Source organism: Ricinus communis, chromosome 9, assembly GCF_019578655.1.
Source record: "Ricinus communis isolate WT05 ecotype wild-type chromosome 9, ASM1957865v1, whole genome shotgun sequence".
Taxonomy (NCBI): Eukaryota; Viridiplantae; Streptophyta; class Magnoliopsida; order Malpighiales; family Euphorbiaceae; genus Ricinus; species Ricinus communis.
The window spans coordinates 16,301,308-16,311,089 of record NC_063264.1 but is presented as its reverse complement, the minus strand read 5'-3'; the positions used below and the strand labels follow the sequence as shown (position 1 = coordinate 16,311,089).

The window sequence follows — 9,782 nt, the reverse complement described above, 5'->3', positions numbered from 1 at the left end:
AAAGCTTCCAAAACTCTGTTTTCTTTAGCGAAGAATAGGCATATGAACAAAGTCATCATCCTTGCTCTCCTATTTGTACTGACATTTCGGGTGGCGACTCTAATTTTTCTATGGTTGCATGATCATTGTATTCTAGGTCTCTAGATAGAACGACTCTTTTTGAAATTGGCCTAGTATGAAGAAGAATTTCTCAACACAATGAGAAGGTTGCAAATCACTCGGGGCCGGGGTCAAGATTAATCATTGTGTGAGTTTGAAATAGAGTAAACATTAATTAATTCAATTAGTAGGAGTAGGAATGTATATTTTCTTATAGGATTGTAGGATTGGATTTTTATATTAAGATTAGAAATGTATTAAAAGTAGTTAATTAGATGAATTACCAATTAATACTGGGTATTTTTTAGTTAGTTCACAAATTTTCCATCTCCTTCGCCATATAGTAGGATTGTATAAGTACAATAGTTTTTAGACTTAGGCCCCAAGTGATTTTAAACCACGTCATTGTATTGAGAAACCACTCTTTATACTACGCTCATTTCAAAATGAGTCGTTTGCTCTAGGGAATCTAGAAGACCACAATTATCATGTTATCATCGAAAAAGTGGAGTCGCCACCCAAAAATATCGCCATAAGTAAAAGAGTAAGGATACACAGCTTTGTATCCCTTGCGAAGAGCCTAATATTCCCCTCTTCAATATCACATAAAAGGTTTGAAGAGGCATCCCTATCTGCCTAGGCTCACCTAGATTTCCACTAAAGTAAATGAATCTTTTCTAGCTTAATGAAATTACATGAATCTAGTCAATTCTACTTATTTTAAAGCATGAATAGTTTTTTATCTAATTTACTGTGATGTGAACAAATAATTCTAACCTAATTGGAGTATAATTTTATTGCCTAAATCTAGGTGCCGAATTCATTTTAGCTTAGCATGCTAAAAAATCAACATAGATATGAGGTATACGAAGCTTACTAATATTCATCTTATGTTAGGCACGTGGGATGATCACTCATAAATTCTAAGTTGGTTTTATTCCCTCATAGACATGTGCGGTGAAAACCTAAAAACAATAAAAAAAAATATACATAGAAGGGGGGAGGAGAAAAAAGAAATCCAGAAAGGGGTTAAGGAGATCGGGACGATTAAGGAAAATTAATTACAACCATGGCTTAAAAGCCTCAAAACAATCAAATAAGAAAAACTAATTAATTAACTAAACTAATCCTAAAAGTGTAAAGAAGATCGCTTAGGATCTCTAAACCGGATAAGTAGAATCTGTCATTATGAAAAAATTTAGATTAGTAAAGGACATTAACAAATCAAAATACAAATAAACAAATAAATTATAAAATAAAAGAAATCAAAAGCGAATTAAGAACAACTATAAAATAATATTAGAACTACTGGAAAAGAAATAACATAAAATATACTTGCATTTGAAATGTAGCATAATCAGTAATAAATTAATTAACTATTAAATTTAATACTTCTACCGACAAAAGAAGCTAAATCAACAAAATAAAGTATTATACTCGATTACTATATCACAAATGTATGCCTCAAAACAATATTATGATTATTGTAATGGAAATTTTAATTATCTTCAGTTATAAGCCATATTTTCTTTAATAAATTTTATTAGATTCTAATGGACTCTTAATTACTACTCATATGTTTGTTTCAATTTAGACTACAGACAATTATAATACAGTAACGTAATTTGAACTCATTAAGAAATATAAAAAGAAAGAAGTAAAGATGATAAGTTTAAAATAAACATACTGTTACAAAACAAATAGCCTATTACTATTACCGATGGGTATGGGTCTTGAAGTAGCAGTTTTTCTTCTATAATGACCCGAAAGTAGTTAATTTATCTAATTATGATCGATACAAGTGATAAAGGAAGAATGCAGACAATTAAAGGACTTAAAAAAGACACAAAAGTATTGTATAACTTAGTTTTTATTGCAGAGTCACACTTGTAGAAATTTGTAAAGTCTACTAATATTGTTGGTATTCTTGACAGGAAAGGAGAAAGGGAAACATCAATTAAAATTGTTTGGTATTTTACAATTCACAAGTGGAAGATCAACCAATCAACAGAGGAAATAATAGATCATATGGAAACAACATAAATCAATTCTTTTGTTATTGAAATATTAAGATTGCCATATTCATGAGCATTGGTCACACCTTTGAGCAAAAGTAAAGATATAACAAATGATGCATGGAGAAAAAACCTCTAACCTCTTTGCTAGAAACTCTCTTTCACGTCTCATTGCTCGAGCTAAATTAAGCAAGACATAAAAGAAAATTAGTATATGCACTCAATGGATATTAACAGCTGTAAGTAATGTGTCAGTTCGTGTAAGTTCGTAAGGTAAAAAAGAGAGAAAAACCTTGACGATAGAAATTGTAAGCTCATCTCCAACATGAGGAGCAGGGCTTGAATTGCCAATTTCTGCCAAATGCCGCTTCATTTGCTTCCAGCTCAATGACCTATAGAGAAGACAGATGAAGAATATGAAAATGAATTTCCTGATACTAAGTTACTACAAAAATTCAAATGAAAATAACAGGTCAATATAGTAGTAGAGAACAAAATGAACTGCAAATACTATACCTAGCAAACAAGTAGCTGCTTTTGGTATTGCAGTTTGGCAACATGTTCCTTCAATTCTGTCACATAAGCTCTTATGCTTCTCACATTCTCCTCTGATGCATTCTAGACCACCTTCTGCATTTTCTTCGTATTATCTGAAATAGAATGACGATAGCCTGGAGTTCCTTCCTTTGATGAAACGTCTCCACATATTATAGGAAGTCTCTTTCACAGACTCTGGCTGGGTCTCACCGGATATGAAATGAAGTCTTCATTTTCCGGTGCTCTGTTTTCATTCTCATTTTCCAAAACTTGTCGGGAAGCTGAAGTCCCGGTAGGGTACATGACCGCTTCTTTTCGCAACACTGCAAGCAAAAAGAAATTCGGTATGTAGTCAACAGGAATCGGATAAGTACTCATTGAACTTACTTAGATGGCTCTGACAGTAGCAGTTAGGTGTTATCTTAGAGTCCAATACAATATGCAAGTATGGATATGACGAAGGATATATCCTACATGTAAAAGTTGGAGACAAAAGCAAGATATGAAGCTATAAAAGGAAACTACAAAATCAAGTGATTTACATTTTCCACCAATTAAAAGCCTCCTTTGTTGTCTAATTATCATAATAATTTACAATTTTGATAAGCAGTAGCAATAGATCTAGATTAAGCAATCGATACACTCGTCTCAAATAAAGAAATTAATTCAATCGCAAGAAAATCTAAGAAGAAAAAGAAAGAAAATAGCATCTAATATAACAAAACAGCACCAAAAGTTTGTAAAGGAAAAGAAAAAGGAAAGTTAGTAACAGAGAGACAAATCATTTGGTAAGTATAACCTGCCATTTCTAAAATAATCGTATCCAATTTACATAAAGGAAAAGATCATGAAACACAGCATTTCCTTCAATTTGTAACCATTTAAAGCTTCAATTTTAAGGAAATAAATTCAACAAATAAAAACAATACTCACGGAATTCTCAAGGTAAGTACAAAGCAGATCTATGCACAGCAAGCTTTCCAAACAGAATCAGAGAAAGAGAGAGAGAGAAAGAGGGAGGAGCGTTTAGAGAGAGAAATAGAGAGAATTGAGGAGGAAGAAGAAGAGATTTTTTTCTCTTTCTATGAAGAAAAATGGACAACTTTGTGTTGTGACCCAATATATATACCATTTGAATTTGTGAGCACCAACGGCTAGTTTCTTCTTCTTTTTTTCCTCTAATTTGAATTACTTTTTATTAGCGATTGGCATTTTCTTCTAATGCGGTTGCCTGCGTTTAATCGCCGATGCCAGTGGAGTGGATCTTTTGTCAAAGTTTTGAAAATGAGGATCTTTATTCTGTGAGGTTAATTAATTTCTGTTCAGAAATTTTGCACATATGCCCTCTATAACGTTTTCTTTTTTTTTTTCTTTGCAAGTTAATTCAATAGTCTTTTTTTTAACCCAACAAGATTAAGAGTGACAACAGATATTTCATCTATTTAAGAAAATTTAAATTCAAATTCGATTAAAAATATATATATCTAAATCTGTTTTAAATTTATTTAAAATTTGATATTTAAATTTGTCCAAATTCGAATAAAAATACATACATATATACTATATGAACTCCTTAAAAACTCATTTAATATATATAGCTATAAAATAAATTTTTAGATATTTAAAAAGATATCGAATATCCTATCCGTTAAATATCTCTTTACATAAATATTCAAAAAATTAAATAAGTACTCGTTTGCAATAATTAAATTCTAAGATATATTAATAAAAAGTACAAAAAAATTATACGTAATTTTAAACAAAACCTTATAATTTTATTTTTAATTATTTTATTTCATACATGATATATATGTATATCATTTAACCGAGTATCAGATACTGAATTTAAATATTATATACCTGTATCTGTTTTAATAATCGTGTTCCGAGCAAGTATTTGAGCGTTCATATTCAAACCGACACGTATAAATTACTCGAACATGTTACATAACAGTCCAATCGAGTCAGGTACCTAGAAATATCAGTCCAACTGTGATTCCTAAATAAATTTTAAGATTTAACATCGTCTAAAAAATTGTATTATCTTATTAATAGATAAGCTAACGAGTTTCATCATTTATTTATTGAAACTTAGATTGTATTGTTTTTGGAATTACCTTTACAATGTATTGAAAAGAAAATATATGATAGTAATTGTTACATGTAATAGTTGGCATGTAATTCCATTTAAGTTCTTACATTAGAAAATAAAATAAAAGAATTAGTTGCATATACTAATTTCAGCAAGGTCTTAAGTTCAAGTTCTTTTTTTTTATTATTTGTAATTCAAAATAACTTTTTAGCATTATAATATAATCAAATTTTCTAAAATTTGGTAAAATAATTTACATTATCCTTAATACTCTAGTTTCTCTTATATTTTTAAAACATATATTTTACTAATTAATACAATTGCATTGCTCAATTTTATTAATTTTATATTAATTATTAATAACAACGTTCTTCTATCAAAAGAATATATCTAAATATTAATACATTTGTATATAAATATGAGTTAATTACTATTATCTTACTAAAATCTGGACAAATTTACAAGTCCAATTTTACTTTTTAAGAAGTACAATAATGCCTCCACAATAGTTGCTCTCGTTAATTATTAACTCTTTTTGTCTTTTTTTTCTTATCAGTCAAAGAGCTTAATTTGGTCCTTATATTTATTATAATTTTAATTTAATAAAATGAAAAGTTAAATTCAGTTCTTAAACTTATTATCAAGTATTAAACTTTTCTAAAATAATTAATTTTTGTAAATTTTTCTAATTTCCTTGAATTCTTTTATAGAAAAAAATCATAAATAGATCTTTTTTTATTTATTGATTTGTTAGAAAAATCATAGGTAGCTCATTCAATTATTTATTACTTTTTAGTAATTAATACACATAATGAAAATAATATATACAACTAAATTCAAAGATAAAAATTAATTCAAAGTTAAATTAATATACATAATTCAAATAATTTATGCATCCAAATATATAGGATGTAATGCATAACTTGAACAACTATAGGTATGGCCCATTTGGATACTCATATAGTTTTTAAGGCCATTAAAATTATATATCATTAAGAATTATATATATAACTCTACTTATTTTTTAGCATAAAACACTCTTTATGTTATTATCACTGTTAAAGATTGATTATTATTAGATCCTTTTATTTAGATGCATAGACATCTGTTTTTTCTCTAATTTAATCTAGTTCTTTTTATTTGTGGGAGTTATTTTTCGTATTTTTGCTGCTCTTGTGTGACTTTTTTAATTGGTTTTAACAACACATACAAAAATAGTGACTATAACAATTAGGGGAAAGTATAAATACGTACTTTGTGATTTGACGCACTTTCATTCATAGGCATATAGTATTTTTTTGTGAATAAGATATGTGACAGCTTGGCCTAGAGAAGCGATCCGATGAAGGTGAAAGTGGACGCTAGGGAGAGGATAGGATGCTTGGACAAGGAGCAGCTTATGGCAGGCTTCTAGGATGACAACACTCTAAGGTACGGGGTACATGAATGAATCGGATTGCACATCGAAAATTAAAGTGTCTGTTAGGTTAAATCGAAAGTTAAAGTGTTAAATTAACTAATCGATACAAGTTCAAGAATGTAAATATATATTTAGCTTTTTATTTTTTAATTAAAATTATTTATTTTATTTTATAGTGTATTAATAGATATTGTTAGCCAATTTCTTATTGACACATCAGTTGTGATAAGTCCATTTTTATTATGATAAAGATAATTGCCACATCAAAAAATTTAACTGTGTTTTAAATTACAATTTTTTGGACACTTTAAAGGTTTATTTGCACCTAAAAATAGTCTAAAGGTTAATACACTCTTCACACCTAACATTAAGGCAGAAGATGCACCTTTTTCCAAATCTAAATAGGTTGGAGATATAATTCTTAATTATAATTTAAAATAAAAGTTTAAAAAAAATCATATTAAGAGATTAGAACAATTAAAAAATATTAATTTATATATTTCAAACGAATTTGATACTTTCTAATAAATTTAGTGGCTAAATAGAACTTTTTATTAGATCAAATTAAACTTATAATAAAGTTAAGGAGTAATTACTATTTGCCCCCTGTGTTTTTCCATATTATACTAGTTACCTCATAATATTTAAAAAATATAATTTTTATCATTCAATTTTGTAATTTTATACTAAAAATTATAATTTTTGTTAGAAAATTATTAATTAGGTTTGGCTTTATACTATTTGCCCCATGATTGTTTGTTTAATATACAAATTACCTCCTATATTGTATTTATTGCACTAAAATCTCCTTGCATTTTGAAAGTCAATGCAATAAAGGAACTAAATCAATAAAAAAGTATAATTTGATCATCAAACTTCTTATTAAAGTTACAATTCTACTGTAACGAGTAATAAGAGTAATATCTATTTTATTTTAACAAATTAAAGTTAAATTATATGAATTTTCAATATTTTGATTTATATAAGTACTTTTAAGATATTTAGATTTTACTAGAATTTAATTATGCTAAAAATTAGAGTAATTAAAGATCAGTGGTTAACTTTTTATATAGATACTAAAACTGATTTTTGTATAAAAATTAGACAATGAAAATGAAATTAATTTTGGACGAGTTTGATATTTGATAATAAGTTTAAGGATCAAATTATAATCTTAAATTACCAATTTAATCATTCGACTAACACGAAATGGGGTAGTAGTTAGTTTTATTAAAACTCAAAAGAATTTTAATGTAATAGAAAAAATGCAGGAACCGACTCATATATTAGGCCAAACTACAAAAGGTAAATAGTATTTAATCCATTATTTAACAAAAATTATGACGGAATGAGTTTTTAGTATAAAATTGTAAAGTAAAGGGATAAAAGATATATTATCTAAACGTTATATAGGCTAATTAGTATAATATGAAAATACACAGGGGGCAAATAGTAATTACCTCTAAAGTAGAAAGACTAAAATAAACTTTTATCTTATCAATTAAGCTTTTTTGCCGAGTTGACTTGCAAAAATAAATATGACAAAAAGGGTTAACAGTTAACAAAATCAAACATAAAAAGAGTATTAATTTGTTTTTGAAAAAGTAAAATTAGACTTGTAAATTTATCTAAATCTCAACACAGTATCAATAATTAATCCTACTATCTTATGATAATCACCAATGACATTCCTATTTATGTTGCGATTACCTGGGCCGAATTTTAGGAGTATGCTGATTAGCAGTAATCCAAATCTATAAGATGCAATGCATGTGTCCTGGACAACTATAGATATGACTCATTTCGATACTAAAGTAGTTTTTAAGGCCATTAAGATAAGATATCAAGAAGCTTATTCAAAAAAAAAATAATCTTATACAAATACCTAAAAAAAACTAACCTAATTAAATTCTTTACTTCTATCTTCAAAATCTTACAAAATTACTCTAAGAATAAGAATTTAACTTTTCTACACTTAATCTATAAAAAGACGCGTGTTCTTAGCTTTCTCCAAACTGCCTCCATCTTCTAATGTACCTTATTACATTTCATACTCATTATTACCTTCTTTACAGTAATCTCTCTTTTGCATTCTTCTAATTCACGCCAAACTATTCGTTTCTTTTCTATTATTACCTTCTTTACACATTGTGGCCAACTACATCATCTTCTTTAACTATTGAGACCAATATTTTATTTACTCGTTGAATTTATTCAATCAACGTTTTTAAAGATCTGATGAATTTTTGTAGATCTTTAAAAAAAGACTTGAAAGGTAAGGAAAATCTTCCTCAACTTTCTATCAAGCTCCATACAGTAGATATTGAGGAAGAGAAAGAGATAGCTAGAGCACAAGAAAGAAAGAGTGATTTGACATGTTTCTTTCAAGTAACAGTGGGTTAAAGTTTGGGATAATAACTATTATCTTTTACGGTGTCAATATTTTAGTGAGCTTTTCTTTTCTTTTTTTCTTTTTTAGTTTTTGGTGATCTTTCCTTTTATTTGCTCTTATAGATATCATTATGTCACATTCTTGGTTGCTGTGTGAAAATGCAAGAAATGAGAAATGGGGTTTAATATAGGGTTAAAGTTTGGGATAATTACTATTTTCTTTTTTGGCTGTTAGTGAACTTTCTTTCATTTTTTCTAAGGTATTGAAGAGCTTTTCTTTTTATTTGCACTCATTATTTGTCATATTTTTAGTGTATGAAGCTACAAGAAATGAGACAGACAATGAAAGACAATAATAATATTATTTATTGAATGAGCTTTGTTAGAAAATATAAATTAATTAGCTTGAACTTTTGTGAATTATTTTTATTCTAGGAAAATGTTAAACGAATTAGAAAATTAAGAATAAAAATTATTTCTATTTTTTCTTTTATTTATGAGTCATATGTTATCCCTTAAGATGAGTAATCAATTTTGCCAATAAAACTATAAGATATATAGAAAAGAATATATACTAAGTATGTAGAGAATATATTTCAGATATATGATACTATGATTCTTACTAAATTTTTCTCATTATATTTATTTCAAAATTACCAAATAAAATATTAAATTACGAAAATGTAATTGGTTTTTTGTTAAATCAAATATTGTAGTTTAGATATTTGACAAAATGCATGTGTTGAAAGAATCAGTTCTTTTTTTACTATTGTTATTATTGACATGTATGAATACAGTAAAAAATGTATAGTAAGTATATAATGAGTTTATTTCAGGCATATGATACTCTAATTATTACTGAGTCTTCTCCATTCAAATTTTAAAACCATCTTTTATATTTTTTTAAGAATTTATATGGATATAATTCCTACTTTTCTTCACCACAATAGATATTGAAAAGAAAACATGAGCTATGTAAATTTTGATGTAATAAATATTCTAAGTATATATTATGAGTATATAGTTTACACTAAGTTTATTTCGAGTATACAAAATGTATCATTAAAGTATATTATAAGTAGGGTTGAGCATGGATCTCAGTGACTCCCACCCGAACCGAATAACCATATCAGAAAATACCATAACCGAAATAACTGAAATTTTTTATAACCGAATTGAACTGATCCGAATTTTTTTACTATTACGATATGGTACTGGTTCTTTAGTA

The 9,782-nt window shown here is 27.3% G+C and overlaps 1 long non-coding RNA gene across 1 annotated transcript; it reads right to left on the bottom strand.

The window, feature by feature from the left end:
• Nucleotides 1-1,006: 1,006 nt before the first annotated feature.
• Nucleotides 1,007-4,104, bottom strand: LOC107262334. The gene is made up of 5 exons (XR_007217264.1): nucleotides 3,585-4,104; nucleotides 2,631-2,974; nucleotides 2,407-2,506; nucleotides 2,255-2,294; nucleotides 1,007-1,279 (listed from the first exon to the last, which is right to left on the bottom strand). It is a non-coding gene; the product is annotated as an uncharacterized LOC107262334 (long non-coding RNA).
• Nucleotides 4,105-9,782: the final 5,678 nt, after the last annotated feature.